The sequence below is a fragment of the Gymnodraco acuticeps genome, unplaced genomic scaffold, assembly GCF_902827175.1.
Source record: "Gymnodraco acuticeps unplaced genomic scaffold, fGymAcu1.1, whole genome shotgun sequence".
Classification (NCBI taxonomy): domain Eukaryota; kingdom Metazoa; phylum Chordata; class Actinopteri; order Perciformes; family Bathydraconidae; genus Gymnodraco; species Gymnodraco acuticeps.
Window position 1 is genome coordinate 3,574,332 of NW_022990274.1, and position 17,515 is coordinate 3,591,846.

General features: G+C 42.2%; 1 pseudogene; it reads right to left on the minus strand.

The window, feature by feature from the left end:
- Nucleotides 1-836: 836 nt before the first annotated feature.
- Nucleotides 837-12,600, minus strand: LOC117549485 (annotated as a pseudogene).
- Between the last annotated feature and the right edge of the window lie 4,915 nt (nucleotides 12,601-17,515).

The window sequence follows — 17,515 nt, forward strand, 5'->3', positions numbered from 1 at the left end:
GTGTGAGTGAAACTGTTTTGTTGTAACATGTGTAATCTGACTGTTACAATGTGTTTGTATTTATATTAATTCTGGGTCCCCTCGGGAGGTACCTGATTGGTAATACAACCATCATGGTGCTACATATTTGTATCATCATTGTAATATGCAAGAGTAAGCCTATTCCTAAGAATATATATATGTGTTTTATTTTTGTCCTGTGTAGATCTGTCTTTTTGGTTTCCTGTTTTAGTTTGAAAAGTGTTCACCCCCCGTCTTGTCTGTTGCTTCATGTCTCTGTGTTCCCTCCTGTCTGATTACCCGATTGTGTTCACCTTGTGCCCCTGTGTTTTCTCCTCCCTCCTCACCTGTCTTGTTTGTTTGATTATTCCTGGTGACACCTGTTCCGTCGGAGGTCCAGGCAGCTCCGAATCCTGTTCAGTCAGAGGTCCCGCTGCCACCAGATCCTGACCCGCCGGGGGTCCCACCTACACCATGTTAAGTTATGTTGGGGGTCCCACTGACACCTGTTCCGCCGACACTGTGTACTTTTCCGCCGGCTGTCCCGTCGACACCAGCCCTTGTTCCGTCTGGGGTCCAGTCGACACCAGCCCTTGCTCAGTCCGAGGTCCCACTGACACCAGCCCATGTTTTGTCCAGGGTCCCGTCTATGCCTGTCCCGTTGGGGGTTCCGTCTACATCTGTCCCGACGGCTCCGGTTCCTGTCCGGCCAACACCAGTTCCTGTCCCACCGGGTGTCCCGCCATCTCCAGCTCCTAGAGCTCCCGATCCCTGTACTCCTACTCCGGTGATCCAGCTGACCCTGGAGGGGCCCCATCGCGGCCTACGCCATCTCCCTACCCGTCCTCTGGAGCTGTCATGGCGCTGCCTTCCTGCCCATCCTCCGGAGCTGTCCCTTCGCTGCACTCGTGCCCGTCCTTGTGCCCGTCCTTGTGCCTGGCCCCCTGAGTTGCCCAGCCGCGGCCTTCGCCCTTGTCTCCGTCCCCCTGAAAGTCGCCGCAACTGCCTTCGCCCTCATGCCTGCCCCCCTGAGTTACCCCGTCGAGGCGTTCGCCCAAAATACATTTCTGACCTACTGCTAAATTATGAACCATCCAGATCTCTCAGGTCTTCTGGGACTGGTCAGCTTTCTGTCCCCAGAGTCAGAACTAAACATGGAGAAGCAGCGTTCAGTTATTATGCTCCAAATATCTGGAACAAACTCCCAGAAAACTGCAGGTCCGCTGCAACTCTTACTACTTTTAAATCCAGGCTGAAGACTTCATCTTTCTTTTAATGTTTATTTTATTATCTTTGCTTTTTACTGTCTGTTTTTAAATGCCATTTTCTTAATGTCTTTCATTTTTGAATTGCCTTGTGTTGAAAGGTGCTATATAAATAAACTTGCCTTGCCTATACCTATATCATCATTTATTGTGGCAAACATTGGATCACGAATGTTGGTGTGTATTCCAGGCACCATGAGAAAAAACAGTCTTTAATTATTACAGAGACAATAAAGAAATGTTCATGTCCTAAAATGACTTTTTTTTCTCATTATCGCAAGACATACTTTTCTTGTTACTGTTACATACCAACTTATCTTATAAAAACAATGTTTCACCTCGTAATGAGATAACGAAAAACATTAATGTGTGGCTCTAATGAAACAAATTGGATACACTGACAATAACTTGTTTAAATGATTTTGTTTTCCATGCTTCAGGTCAGATGTGTGTACTCTGTACGCTGTTATTGTACACCGTAGAGGGTATTGTCTCAAGTGTATTATGAAATCACAGATCAGTTGTTCATTATAACATTGAGGGGAATTGGGACCTATATTAGCAAGAGTAAATGATAAGATTATCACAATGTTGTCAACACAACCCAATCAAAGACCAAAACAAACAATGTTGTAGCCTATAATTAAATCACTTCTTATTTAAATTTAAAAGCTAACAACGTCCTTTTTTATAAAACGTTACTCAATCAGGACTAAATAGTGCATTTATTGGGGACTATTTACAGCCATGGATTACTTCACATTTGGTGCATTGTTCTTTGTAATAAAGGAACACGTTTTTGGACAACAGATTATATGGCACAGAGAATTATCATGTGAGTACGCAGATAACACTTGTGTTTTCCCCTGTCTATGAAATGTTCTATATAAATACTTTGTACAAAATGAACTTTGTAGATTCTAACTGGTTTAAATTGTTGGAGTAATGATAGGAATTGTAATATATCACAGTTAAACAGATATAATTGACAACTCTTTGCACCTCCAGTTTAAACTCTTCTGGGCTGTTTTCTGTCAGCCTTCTAAGCAAAAGCTGCCTATTGGTGATAAAGCAGCACCTACAGTCGCCTCCCTCCCTCACTGCTGATCTATGGTCTGCTCCTGAACACAGAAACAGATGTTCTACAGGTTTCCCCGCTCCCTGAATGGGACCTTTTGTTGGGAATAAAAAAACGGAGCAAGTGTCCACAGCAGGTCGAGGGTCGGGTTAGGCAAAAGGCACCAGGTTCCACAAGTCTTGACCTCTTTAAATGAGTGCAATGTGATACAATGCATGGGTCAGCAGTCACATGCTGAAAGCAGGCCCACATGTTGATGAAGACCCCCTGACCCCCACTACTCCATGACGTGTGGCGACTGAGACTCTGCTGGGATAACAACCCCCCGAGGCTTCTGGGTAATTAGGGGACCCAATCAAGCAAGATTGTGAGGAGCCTAGTTTCGACATTTCGTTCATCTTTGATTTACAATGGGAATGCTTTACTAGTAAATAATAGAAGATGAATACTTAACCAGCTCCATGCACGAGTCTGTATAACATTTCATCGCTGTAATTTGACCACCAATTAATTGAAGGCTCTACAACCAATGTTTTGCAAACAAAGAGACATTTTGGATCATTTCATACTTGGCCCCGGTCTTGTTTCTGACCATAATAATTTCCCTTTAGAGACATCTATTTGGCTTCCACTGTATTAAAATCGATGTAATGTTTGAATTACAGTTTTGGCTCAACTCGCAATGGTTGTTCGGTTGAAGGTTCTCAACTCTCATATGCATTCATTAAGGCGAAATGATACTCACCACTAATAAGGGACTCTGAGATGACGTATATGACAAATGATTCGTGTCTGGTGACAAATCTATTGCGTCGAGTTAAGGCTGAAGCAGAGCAGATGCACTGTAGAGAGTCCAAAATAGCCCCACCACGCTGGAGGTTTTTCTGCCTTAATAATGTCAACACCAGAGCCCTAAGAAAACCAGATGGAGCCACTTTATTTGTTGGACTGATTTCGACTTCTCGAGTTTATCTCCAGCAGTTCTCATAGCGGAGAGGGAGCCTAGATGTTGGGTCCGGTCAATGTCGTAATTTATGAAGTGCTTTCAAAACCAAGGTTGCCACAACGTTCTGTGTAACAAAGCACATAAATGCATACATCTCGACTTATGAGGCCACTTCACCCTCTTTCTTTCTCTGAGTGGAAACACGTGAGAAGAGGATTATTAAGGTGCCCAAAGATCAGGCAGAAATATTTCACCAGGAATGAAAGTTGGGATCATTTAAACTTCTCTTTTTCATTATCTAATGAAATTGTAAGAACACATTTGCTCAATAGAAGCACTTTTATTATACTTTTGACGTACTTCTATTTTATGCTGCTGTATTCACTCTTTCACATATTTATATGACAGATGTAGTTACCTTTAAAAAATGAAAAGGGGTTTTCCTTTTCCGTTAGTGTAGGTTTTTGTGCATGTAAATGGTCTGCAAAGGCAAAAATCTCAAAGTTCCCTCCAGAGGGAGTTTCTCTCAGCTCCATACTGTTTCAGAAATAATCTGAATAATGTGGTTTTGAACATGATCACGGCAGCATTTGGCTGTATCTGGGTAGAATTCTCCTGATAAAATACCAAGCATAAGCTCTTTTTTTTTTTTAAAGCTTTAGACCCAGAATCAGCACTTCTCTAACAGGGATGAAATAGAAGGGTAGGAGGCATGGCTAGAATGGGTGATCTGTTTGGTATTTTGAGCAAAACACTTCTTAGACATGATTGTTATATATCTGAGACCTATAATATATGCCTAAAAATAGCATAATAGGAGCCCTCTAAAGCATGGGAGGCTGTGGCTCAGTGAGATAGGTTTAGGAGAGGTTTCTCCCATTTTCCCCTTTAAACTGTGGGTTTTCTCCGGAAGTTTTTCCTTGTACGATGTGAGGGTCAAAGGACAGAGGGTGTCATATTGTCATACTGATATTCTGTACAAACTGTGAAGTCCACTGAGACAAATGTAACATTTGTGATATTGGGCTATATAAATAAACATTTATTGATTGATTGATAGTCCACTGATCTTCGGATCAGGGGAGAGAGTCCCACTTCAGTCAGCATGTCGTTGTGTCCCTGGGCAAGACCCTTCACCCCAAATTGCTCATGTGGGGATTGCCCACAGTATTGAATGTATGTATGTCACTTTGGAAAAAAGCGTCTGACATGTAATGCAAACATGTCACAGTAGAGGCACAAAGTACAAATATGAACCTGAAAGTGAGCAAAAGATGTTTTCTTTAAAGCAGTGACTACTGAAACCCCCCTTGTCCCATTACAGATGTTGTTAGCAGTTACAACAAAGAGACATTTCCCATTTCTCCTGGCCCATTAATCATTTCCCGACCCCTTAGATTTACCTTGTGACCCTTTGGAGGTTCCTGACCCCTAGGTTTGTTACCACTGGACTAAACTTTTCACTGTAAAGTTCACATTGCGGAATTTGTACTATAACTTAACTTTGAGCACTTTTTCCCACTCAAAACCAGAAGCAGGTGTGTATCTGTAACACATGTTGACAGATCGGAACATGTGGCCCACAGAGAGCCGTACACATTCTTTGGCCCCTTTTTTTAATCATCCAGTTGTTATTTTTGTTGTAAAAAATAAAGATCAATCCAAGCTGACCCAGGTGAAATCCATGGACATACTCAAGTTAACCATAAAGTTAATGGCAGTGTGATATCATGCATTGCTAAGAGCGGAGTGGGATTCACTTTAGGCATAGGGGGGAGGGGTCAATGTAGAGGAGTCGGAGAAGGATTTGGGACTTCACTGCAACTTGTCGCATAAGCATTTAGGCAACTGCTACTGAAGAAACATTTTAATGCTTTTTGGAAACTTCGAGAAAATATTGGCGGTTCCAATACAACCACAAACAAATAAACAGCAAAGCTTGGTAGTTGACACCACTCCAAACCAACAAACACATATCCGATTGACAAATGGAAATAGACACGCAAAACAATCTGAAATCTGTTAAACTTGTAATGGGACTCCGTAGTCACAATGTCTATAGCCTCAAGACAATCATAACAAACAGGAACTCTGACTTACTACACCAAGTGATGTTTTATTTTGCAGAGTCTTCAGAACCTTGTTTAGCACTTTCTTAAGGCTAAACTCACCGGGGATGTTGTTGTTTTTGTAATAAATTATTCACACGGAAACTTTTCTTTCCCAATGAAGTAAGACATTTTTTGCAACAAGGTTTCATTCTCAGAGCTTTCGCAACATGAATAAAGGCAAAAACCAAATCACATTGTGAAGAATGGAGATATTAACATATACTATAGTGTTAAGGATTATAACACAAATTATTACTCCTTTTGACCTTGAAAAAGGCAGAGAATACAAGATCCAATTCTTACATTTCAATATAAAATTACCATGCCTGCCATAATGGATAATTCCGATGGTGAACATTTAGCATTTTCGTGTTGTGTGTGTAAAAGCTTTTCATTTTATAAAAGCCGGCAAAGCCTGCTCTCAATTATTTGATGTCAACACTCAGAAAGACAGACTTTAAACGTGTTTTGCCACCTTGTACGCACACTTGCCAAAGCATTAATTTCACGTATTTTACGAGCCGGTATCAGTATGTAGTTATTTCGGTATGATTTTGAGAGGTATTACAATTAAATAATGGCAAAATATAGAAATGTTGTTGGTGGTATCAACATGGAGATAAGCCCCGCCTCCTCGCCAGCGCTCTAGTTTGTGCAACAAAAGTAAACACAAATGCAAAATACACTTGCGCGAATAAAGCGATCAAAATCTTCCATTCGCGTCAGGCGACCTCACACACACCTTAAGTGCTACGTACAAGAGTTTTGTTTTATTAGCCAAGGTTTTCAGTCTTGGATTGAAGATGTGTAGAGTTCCACCATTTTGGAGCCATGATAGCAAACGTGTGATTTTGTTATTGGACATCTGGGCCTTAATCTCAATGAGGGACTAGTGAGCCGATTGGCTGATGCAGAGCAAGGTGCACGTGCTGAGGTGTATGATTTAACCATGTCCTGGATGTGGAATCTTTCAGTGTTTCTTGTTTTATGAAATTAAATGTGTTCAAAACATGACTATGACATCCACTGTACACACATCAGGTCAAGGTGGGACTGGCCACTCATTGGTGAAATCAGCCTAACCCTAGTTTGAATTGGTGTGGACATGATGGAACAGTACTGGGATTCCTCCTTCAATCCGCCTCTAAGCCTGGAACATAAACTATTATCTTTCCACTTGTCCTCACTATCACCATACATAAATATAAAGAAAGGCTAAAAACCCAAGACAAGTCAGTCATTCAGAACCAGTAGGCTTCGTTCCATATTAGAACTGTATTGAGCGGAACCTCCGCAATCAGAAATCCATAATTTTTTTATCTGATACATTTGAGAAAAGCAATATCAGACAGGCGGAATAATTAATAGAGCAGCAGAGGTCATTTCAAAGGTCAGTAATTAGAATTATAACCACAGACCCTGAAGTCTCTAATGTGATATGAATCTTAAATCCTGTGTCATTATTTCGGCAGTCCTGGAAAACCCAACAAATTCATCTTTCCCTAATTATTGTGTTAGGGAGAGGATGTTCAACTCGGAGAGGAATGCTGAACTCAGTGCAGCAGTCAATTGTGCCTCGTATTACATCCTTCAGACACTGGATCCAAGGGATACTTTCTGCCTGAACAAACACTCTGCTTGAATCTGCTTACACCGAATCAAAGTCATGGCCAATCCCATCAGTCGCACATAATATATCTCCCTCTTCCCCTCACTTGCTTTCTGTCATCGTAGAATGTATGCAGTCCCTTTTATTCCAAGATAGGACTCAGTGTTCCCTCCTGCAAATACAGTATGACTTGTGTTTAATTTGTCATAATTGAGGGTGTTTCACCGTAGCCACACTCATTCTTAACAAAAACAATAAACCACTTCCAGGTACATGCATACGTAGAAAGTCGGGGTTTTTTTTTTTTTAAACAGTGTCTCTGTGCACTGCCAGAGGCTTCCTTGTAAGCTGGTTTTGAAAATGAATGCCTTTATGTTTTGGTTTGGACCCACTGAATAATTTACTATGTAATTACATACTCTGCAAAAGCCTCTGTGTCCACTCGGGCCCATTTGGGATTCTCTGTAGCACTGCACTCATAACCAGAGCCTTGACCAAATCAAAACTCAAAACCACTCTCTAATCAGAAAACTGGAAAACACACATCCAGACGCAGAGCTTTATGTCTGCAGTTTGCTAAATACCCTTACACCAACAATTGGGGTGTAATTTATGATTCGCAGCGTTGCCAACCTTTTTTGTTTTTAACGCGAGGCCCTGCACAACAGCACTCGGCTGAGACGCTGCAGTCTGAGAAGGACTTTAGCGAAAACATGTCCCGTTATTACTGCTGGTAGGGGTTCGCTGAGAGAAATGACAGCACGCTGCAGTAGAGTTATCTCTGTGGCTGATGGGAAGCACATGCGAATTTAAGACTGGGATAACTGCTGTCAACCTTTGTCACACAGGTTTAAGCACGATTGAAACCAGGGTCTATCAAAATGAATGCTTATTGGTCAGGTGGATGAAAGATCATTCAATCAATCACAGTTTATTTATATAGCCCAATATCACAAATATCACAGTGAACATAGAATATGAATATGACACCCTCTGTACTTAGACCCTCAAATCGGACAAGGAAAAAGGAAAAAGGAAAAACTTCAGACCAAACAACAGAGGAGGGATCCCTCTCCCAGGACGGACAGACGTGCAAATGATGTTGTGTTTAAATTAAAAGATAATACATTTACAACATAGGTTGTCCAAATGCTTGAAAATGAATGTTTCTAAAAATAGTAAGATGAATCCAGGTGGATGTCAACAATCCTATGGGATCCATCAAAGAAGTAGCAAGGTGAATATCAAGTAAGACTACAGCAACAGGCACAGTCAAGACTTGTGTCTCAAATAACCCTAAAGCAGTAGAAGAGAGTGATATACGGCGAGGTCAGTGGATGGGGAATCAGAAACAGATTTAAACACATCTGAACCCAATAGAGGTAGCTTAAATTCACCATTCAATTGGGAGGTTGCACAATGATCAGCCTATTGGTTAGGTGACCATGTGTTTCAAATTTGATATCAACATTGATTACAACACACAAAGAACTACAGGTAAGTTACCACTCCATGTGCATTGGTCTTCCATGTTTATCATTTCCTGTTTTAATTGAACATCACATTTTGAGACGTTTTTAAGGTTGGATATAATGTTTTCCATTTTGCGATCGCGCTAAATTGTGCCAGTAAGATATGATTGGAATCTTACAGAAATGACATTGATAACATAGTTAAGTGGACATCTTAGTATTTATTTTATTGAATGACAGTTTGACAGTTGAGGCTCTACCTTCCCTTTCTCACCTGACCCCATGTCATTATTGAAGAATATTCCCATATTCAGTGTTAAAATGAATCCTATACTTTAGTTGTAAATGCAGAAATGCAGTCCAGCTGTTTGTAATGGCCTCCACATTTCAATTTGATGTAGTTTTATCAAATCAACTTGACATCTGCTGTAAAGTTGGGAAAACACAAACAACTTTTATAATGTGTCACAAGCAGGTACAGAGTTTCCTTTGCTGGATGTTATAAAACAAAAAATAACAAAACACGGTAGGAAAATCATGTAACTAGCTAGTCTATATACATCAATAACTAGTGTACTATTTAAACACAAGTTTTCTGAATCATACCCTCACTACACGTGTTCAAAAATCACAAACACACCATTGATACTGCTGTTGATTAACACATGTAAACTGGATGTATTCTTAAATATATCAGACTCTGGGATTATCTAAATTCCACTCACTGAATCACTTGCCTGTTGAAAATCAGGTCTGTTGTTGATTTGTCAGTACACTGTGTAAACCTGTTAAAACTGAGGTTAACCATTTTTAGAACAGTGCCTGTGTAAACAAGGTGAATAAACCATAGACTGTATATATAAACCTATGATATAAACACAGAAAACACGTAGTCTTGGATTTATAAAAATACAAAACTCATACTCAGAAATGACAATTTAGTCTACAGTGCAAGCACACTTAACTACACTATATTACGTTTTACTTTTTGTGAGATTGTAACATCATCCCAACAACACTGTCTATTACCTGTACTAAATAAAAACAAATACATATGTTTAAATGTGTTTTTAAATCGGCAAACAATAAAGTACACATTCATGGGAAAAAAGAGTAGCATCATATAAAAATAAATAAGTGAAGAGAGTATTGAAGAAGCAGTCAGCAATACAAAATAATAAATTGTAGAAAGGTGTATACTGTATAGCACATAACAGTGATTATATCTTCAGCAGTGGCAAACCGTCAGGGCCTTCAAGGTATTCAGAGAATACAGATAAAACAAACAAAACATCGATTTAATTATATAAATAAAATGTAATAAAATGTATATAAAATGAATAAATGAGAATGGTATCTGTGTTGTTGATCTGTAATATTACAGTGTTACGTTGATTTGTTTGTCCTTCTCGGACCATGCACTACGCATTTCAGTGGTTTTGTGTTAGAAAAGAAAGTAACCAATCAGATCTTGTTCTGGGTCTCTGGGTAGAATATCCTTCAACCAAGGTATTCTACATCCTTGATCGAATGCCCTGGCCGTTGCACTGAATGAGAGTGACAGTTTGATCAACCAATCATATATTGATTTGTAGCCAATGGGCGTATTCTTTCAGAGTTTCCCTCGGTTCCAGGGTATTCTAGAAGGCCCGCTAGTTAACTGGCTCGAGACAGAGTTATCTAGATAAATGCCACGAAGCAATTCATGCCGTTTTATTGTTTTTAACATTGAAATGGCAAGTGCAACAGGTGAAGATGAAGTTGTTGCGGAATTGTTGTGAGTACCCTTTTCAAGACGACAATTCAGTGAAAAGACGGACATTATAATGGCGGGGGGCGGGGGGAACTGCGGCGGGGGGTGTGTGTGTCTACAGAAGGTCCAGTTGTGATAGACACGGTTCGCCACTGATCTTCAACAATGGTGTGGTACAAGTCTGAACATTGTATAAATAAATATTAATGAAATATAAGATTTAGCAACTGGATGTGAGTAAAATAGCCTACTGTTTCCTACAGGTCAGGCAGATAAGAGGGTAACCGTTTAGCAGGGCTGCCAACACTCACGCATTGAGCGTGAGAGTCACGCAATTAACCCATATCTCACGCACTCACGCCACACTTGCCTTTCCTCACGCTAAGTTTTCGTCCAAAATAAATGTATATAAATTAGGGCTGTCCAGTTAACGCGTTAATAACGCGTTAATGCAAAACAAAATTAACGGCACTAATTATTTTAATTAATGCGATTAACGCATGTGTATTTTTTGTCCTTGGCCGCCCCGTGTTTCAGAGCGCATCGAGTTTAAAATACCATCTACAAGCTGATGCTGACAGCCCCGCTCCTGCCGTCCGCTTGCGGCAGACCACACTTTCACGCTCACCGGCAGGCCCCGACTGGCCATCAGGAGGACCGGGAGGGTGTGTGTAGCATATGTGTGGCGCGAGCGAGAGAGAGAGAGAGAGAACTATAGGTTACTTACGTAACCCCAGTTCTCAGAGTAACATGAAGTGAGATGTCTCACTATGGGATGCGCCTCAACGCGTATGCAGACAGAAGCATCAATCTCATTACGCCAATCCTGATTGGCTGGTGATCTTGACGTCTACGTCAGGGAATCCACCCACCATTTAGGTAGCTTGTGCTACGTCGCAGCGTCATTCAAAATAAGCACCTCTTCTCGCTTCGCCTTAGGGCCGTCTGGTGAGACATCTCACTTCATGTTACTCTGAGAACTGGGGTTACGTAAGTAACCTATAGTTCTCATTCATAACACTCCGTTCGATGTCTCACTATGGGATATTGAAACTCCCGTATTGCTAGACATGCTTATCTCGAAAATCACCAAAACAACCAGAACTTAACAGGTAGAACTCTGTCTCAACACGGGACCCAGCACTGCGCGGGCCACACTTGGAGCAGAGACATCTAGCCTGTAAAAGCGGACAAAAGTGAGCGGTGAGGACCAGCTCGCTGCTGCACAAATGTCTTGGATGGAAACACCCTTGAACAAAGCCCAGGATGTAGCCAGTCCACGAGTAGAATGAGCACGCAGGCCCGTTGGTGCCTGCAAACCCTGACTCGTATAAGCCAGAGCAATCGCTTCCACAATCCAGTGGGAGAGCTGTTGCCTGGTAACGGGCTTGCCCTTATGAGGGTTAGCCCAGGATACAATGAGTTGGTCATTGCATCAAAACTCTTTTGACCTGTCCATATAGGTGCGTAAAGCACGGACTGGGCACAGCAAATTCGGCCGCTGTTCCTCAGAGGAACACAGTGGCGGAGGAAATGCCTCAATGTCAATAGGGGTACATGAGCCAACCACCTTAGGTACAAAGGCAGGGTTGGGCTTCAGCAACACTCTCGTTTGCCCCGGGGCAAACTGAGTGCATGAAGGATGTACAGAGAGCGCATGAATGTCACTGACTCGCTTGGCAGATGCCAGAGCCAGTAACAACACTGTCTTCAGTGACAGGTGTTTCATGTCAGCTTCTTCCAGGGGTTCAAATGGAGGTCGAGTGAGCCCATCTAAAACCACTGCCAAGTCCCATAAGGGCACCAGTGACATGGAAACAGGTCCCTTTCATAAAACGGCAGACCAAGGGATGTTAGCCGTCTTTCCCTCAAAGCCAACATGGCATGCAGCAATAGCAACCAGGTACACTTTGATCGTAGAGAAAGCTCTGTGTTTATCAATCAGGTCCTGTAGAAATGATAGAATCATCCTGACAGGACATTGAAAAGAGATGTGTCCTTTTTTGAAGGCACCACTCCTCAAACACCCTCCACTTACAGTCATAGAGGGACCTGGTGGAGGAAGCTCTTGCACTCTGAATAGTGTTTATCACCTTCTGAGGGAGTCCCACTGTATTCAGGTTATACCACTCACGGGCCAGGCCCATAGTGCCAAGCGCTATGGGTGTGGGTGAAAAATCGTCCCCCCCGCCTGAGACAGTATGTCCCTGCGTAGCGGGAGCTGCCACGGCTGCCCGCACAGCAGCTGATATATCTCCGCCAGCCAGTACATTGCAGGCCAGTGTGGAGCTATTAGGATCAGTGTGTGGCGTTGTTCTCTCACTCTGGCCAGAGTTGGGGGTATCAGAGCCAGGGGTGGGAACGCGTACAGAAGGACCGGAGGCCAAACGTGCGCGAGCGCTTCCACGCCTAACGGTGCGTTTAAATCGTGCATTGAAAAGAACAGCTGACATTGAGCGTTTTCTTTTGATGCGAACAGATCCACCGCGGCCCGGCCGTAACACACCCACAGCTGACTCACAATAATTGGATGTAGAGTCCAGTCTGCATATAGTGGTGCACCTCTGGAAGAGCAGATCTGCCCCGAGGTTCATCACTCCTGGTACGTGCGTCGCTCTCAGAGAGAGGAGACGTCCGCAGCTCCATAAGATCAGTTTGCTTGCCAGCATGTGTAACTGGAGAGAACGCAAACCCCCTTGGCGGTTTATATACGATATTGTGGTTGTGTTGTCTGTCCTCACGAGGACATGATGTCCTCTGAGAAAAGGCAGAAAGCGTTTCAGGGTGAGGAACACCGCTAAAAGCTCCAGATAATTTATGTGTGACCGTTGGAGGTCTCTGCTCCAGAGACCCTTCACAGGTCGACCTTCGTATATACCCCCCCAGCCCGTCAGACATGCGTCTGTGGTGACCACCTTCCGTGATAGGACAGCACCCATAGGCACGCCCCGTACTAGAAAAGTCGGGTGCAGCCAGTGGCGCAGTGCCATTACGCATTTCATAGTGACCATCACTCTCCGCGCGCCATGACGCATGGGGTCCAGTCTGAGGGCAGCTACCCGGCGCTGAAACTCCCTCATGTGTAAGCGTCCCAGTCGTACCACCAGGATGGCTGACGCCATTAGCCCCAGTAACCGCAGACATGATCTGAAGAGAACATATTTGCGTGGCTGGAAATGAGCGAGGCAAGCCCTGAAGGCTTTCACTCTCTCTGCTGACAGGCGGGCTGTAAAGGGCACCGAATTCAGGCGTAGGCCCAGGAAGAGTACAGTCTGGGCTGGGGACAACATGCTCTTTTCTGTGTTTATTACGAAACCCAGGTCGAGCAGGTGTTTTACGAGGACATTCGTCTGCGTAATAGCCTCTTGCTCCGACTGTGCGAGAAGGAGCCAATCGTCCAGATAAGTTGCCAGGCGAATACCCTGTTGTCTTAACGGGGCTATCGCGGCTTCCGTACACCGTACAAACACTCGTGGGCTGAGAGACAGACCGAAGGGAAGTACTCTGTACTCTTAACAGACACCCTGAAAGGCGAACCTCAGATATTTCCTGTGTGGGTAATATACTGGGATGTGGAAATACGCATCTTTCAGGTCGACTGATCGTGTTGGCGCACAAGACGCAACAGAGATGTGTGAGTGAGCATTCTGAATTTGTATCTTTTGAGATATTTGTTCAGAGCTCTCAAATCTAGTATAGGCCGAATTCCGTTCCCTCCCCGTTTGGGAACGAGGAAATACTTGGAATAAAAGCCGCTCTGACTCTGTTCCAGGGGCGGATCTACCGGGGTGGCATGGGGTGGCAACTGCCACCCTAAACAATAGCCTTGCCACCCCAGCTGCCACCCCAGTTGGCATCTTTATTTGAAGCCAATGCAGTAGCACTTACCGTGGTTTAGCTTATAGGGAGGTGTGTGGCGCAGTGGATCCTTGGTGTTGGGGTCAGGGGGTCACAGGTTCAAACCCCACTGCAGTCAGCATGTCGTTGTGTTGCTAGGCAAGACACTTTACCCCAAATTGCTCCTGTGGGGATTGCCCACAGTATTGAGTATGTAAGTCACTTCGGATAAAAGCGTCTAACAAGTAATGTAATGTAATGAAAGATGATGTTACGGAAGTAAGTAAGTATTCCCCTTACTGTCGATTGATTTTACAGTGATATCTGCACTACTCATCGACTAAAAAACACCAGATTATCCTTGTTAATTACACTACATTGATTGGTTTAAATTGTGTGCAATGCTTTTGTATTTTTCCCCTTCGATTCGGAGAAACAAATATGTTTTCGGAGTAAAGGATAGCAGAAGACACTACACTACCCAGAATCCCCAGCTATCGTTTAGGACTACACCATGTGCTCTGTTTGACAAACCCCGTGATAGTCCTCAAGCTCTGTGATTGGAGAGTGTGCTCCGAGGGTTACGCCGAGCCTCGAACAGCACTTTAAATGGGATGGAACCACGGCAGACTGTCCAAAACTGGATTTGAACGGGTCCACCGCGTCCCCCCCTCCCCCACCCCGTCCCCAGAACTACACATGCTGGCTATTCTGTTTCGCAACATGTTCTCTATCTATGGCATGTCTCTACTGGGAGTTGTAGTTTTAAAAGACATTTTCGTATTTCCCATAATAAGAAGTTGCCAGTATTAAACTGTGTACATCCCTGGAGGTTTAGGGGATAGGAAACACTCAAATGTAAAACATATCATTAATAAATGGGTGAAAATTGCTTGTGCCCATAATGGGCAGCATTAATATATATACACACATGCCAGCTAAGGTCAGAAGAGCTTTATTTAACAGCTGGTCTTATGTTTGTGACCCCTGTTGTTAATTGATAACATTACATTACATTACATTAATTGATAAGCCTGAAACATGCACTTGTCAAGGTTCAGAGGCAAATTTTGCAAATATGGCAGTAGCCATCGATCAGCTTAAGATAAGATATACTTTATTGATCCCAAGTTGGAACATTTGCGTTACATCAGCATGTGTAACAGTTGTATGCAGTGGTGTTTATTTGTAAATCATTTAGTATAATCACACAAATTCTGTGTTTTATATTTAACAATTCTGTGTTCTTTATTTATTGATTGTTCAATACCTGACAAGGCCGGAGATGAAATATCTACATACATCTTATAAGAGTATAATACATTATGTATAATATCAGTTAAAATAAGTGCTTCAACATAGTTAACATTGCTGGAGGTATGCACAAATATTGATAGATGTCTTGTAATGCACTATTGAGGAACCTGTGACCCAAGTTTTTCATTCAATGCATAACTACACCATAGTTGTGTGGGCCTATATGATATGTCAATAAACCTTAGAAAATCTTGAAATCTCGAAAGGGATGTGCAAAATAGTCATAATATACAGTCTTTAATTAACTATTAGTAGAGAATAACGAGTAATGAATATACTTTATAGGGGTCCTATTCATATCTAATAATACAAATAATGAAATTCAATAACATGCTTTAACCACTAGGTGTCCCTTTATATCAGCTGTGCATCTTTATGGTGTAAATACAGCCTATCTACCAATTGGATCAAATATAAAAGTCAGCCGAATTAGTGTTGATACTGCAAGGAGACGTATTGTGTGAAAATAAATGTAAGATGTTGTTTAATGGCTGATATATTTATGATCCACGTCACGTTTTCAGTTCCTCATGTTTGTCTAGAAGTCTTCTCATCAGGGCTCTATAAATACAGAACTACGGCAGATATGTAATATTTAATGCAGCCGAACCGTGTATTACAATGCCGTTATGTGATGACTTTCAAAGAGAAAAGCAAGCACACTCGGAATAAAGTATTTTTTAAATGTTTTCGGTCTGTTTCCGGTATTTGTTAATGACGATGTGCTGTGAGACTGGAATTGCACAGGGGGAAATAACGTAGGCTATCTTTAGATGCGGATTTTGTTAAACTAATATGTTTGCGCTGTGGACCAACACTATACATTGACGGGGAAGGGGGTAGCAATAAAGATAACACCATTAAACAGTTACACAACATAACAGAAATAATATCGATAGCAGCGTCCCTAGCAACCACCTTGGTAACAATGAAAACTTCCTGAAGTAATCTTCGTAATAACTAGCAAACTAAAGATCATGTACATCACTGCACACATAATCTGAAATAACAACTCATATTTCTCGCATCAAATGACATCAAAACGCATTTTAATGGCCAAACTAACTTTAAAATAGGCATTTTCCACCGAGAATAAAACGAAGTTCGGCCATGTTTTTTTTTTCTGCAGGGAGAAATTTGAAGATCGCAGAGCACATGGTGTAGTCCAAACGATAGCTGGGGATTCTGGGTAGTGTAGTGTCTTCTGCCATCCTTTACTCCGAACAAATATTTGTTTCTCCAAATCGAAGGGGAAAAATACAAAAGCATTTCACACAGTTTAAACCAATCAATGTAGTGTAATTAACAAGGATAATCTGGTGTTTTTTAGTCGATGAGTAGTGCAGATATCACTGTAAAATCAATCGACAGTAAGGGGAATACTTACTTCCGGTTGTACAATTCTCCGTTATCCAATGAGAATGGACGCTCACATTGCCTTTAAGGGCAGCCGACACAAACGAATGCCGTGCTTCCATGAGCGTCATTACCAGTAGAAATACATTGCTTTTAAAATCGTGCTGTGCAACACGAAAAAAAGGGGAAAATCGTGTTGGTGAACACGAAATGCCATGAGACTGGGTTGTGTGGTCATACTACAGCAGAGAGTTTTGAAGAATATGCTTTTAAATAATTTTGGGGAATATTTATTATGTAAAATCATCTTCAATAACTTTACTATCATACTGTATATTTCTACCAAACTCACTAATTGCATTGTTGTTGTTAGCATCTGGTTAGCTAGTTGCGCTAACAGATATTAGAAGCTGTTTCTAAAACAAGGAAAGGGAGAGCTCTGTCCTGTCAGACTGAGAGAACTACAGCTCAGTGAGGTAAGGGACTCTGAGTGTTTAGATAGTTAACTTTAGAGTCGCGGTTACACTGTGTATGTGTGTATTCCACTGTAGCGCCTGGTACATTAATGGGAAACCCTAGTTTGTACATGTTCAATACATTTGTAACACTGTACACATGAACGTTCCTTTTTTCGGTTCACCAAAAAAAAATCTCACTCCAAGCTGAACTTAAATGTTGGCAGCCCTGCGTTTAGTAGTAATTAACCTACTGACAAAAGCTCCACTTTTGTGGAATCAGCTTCCAGTTTGTGTTCGGGCGGCAGACACCCTA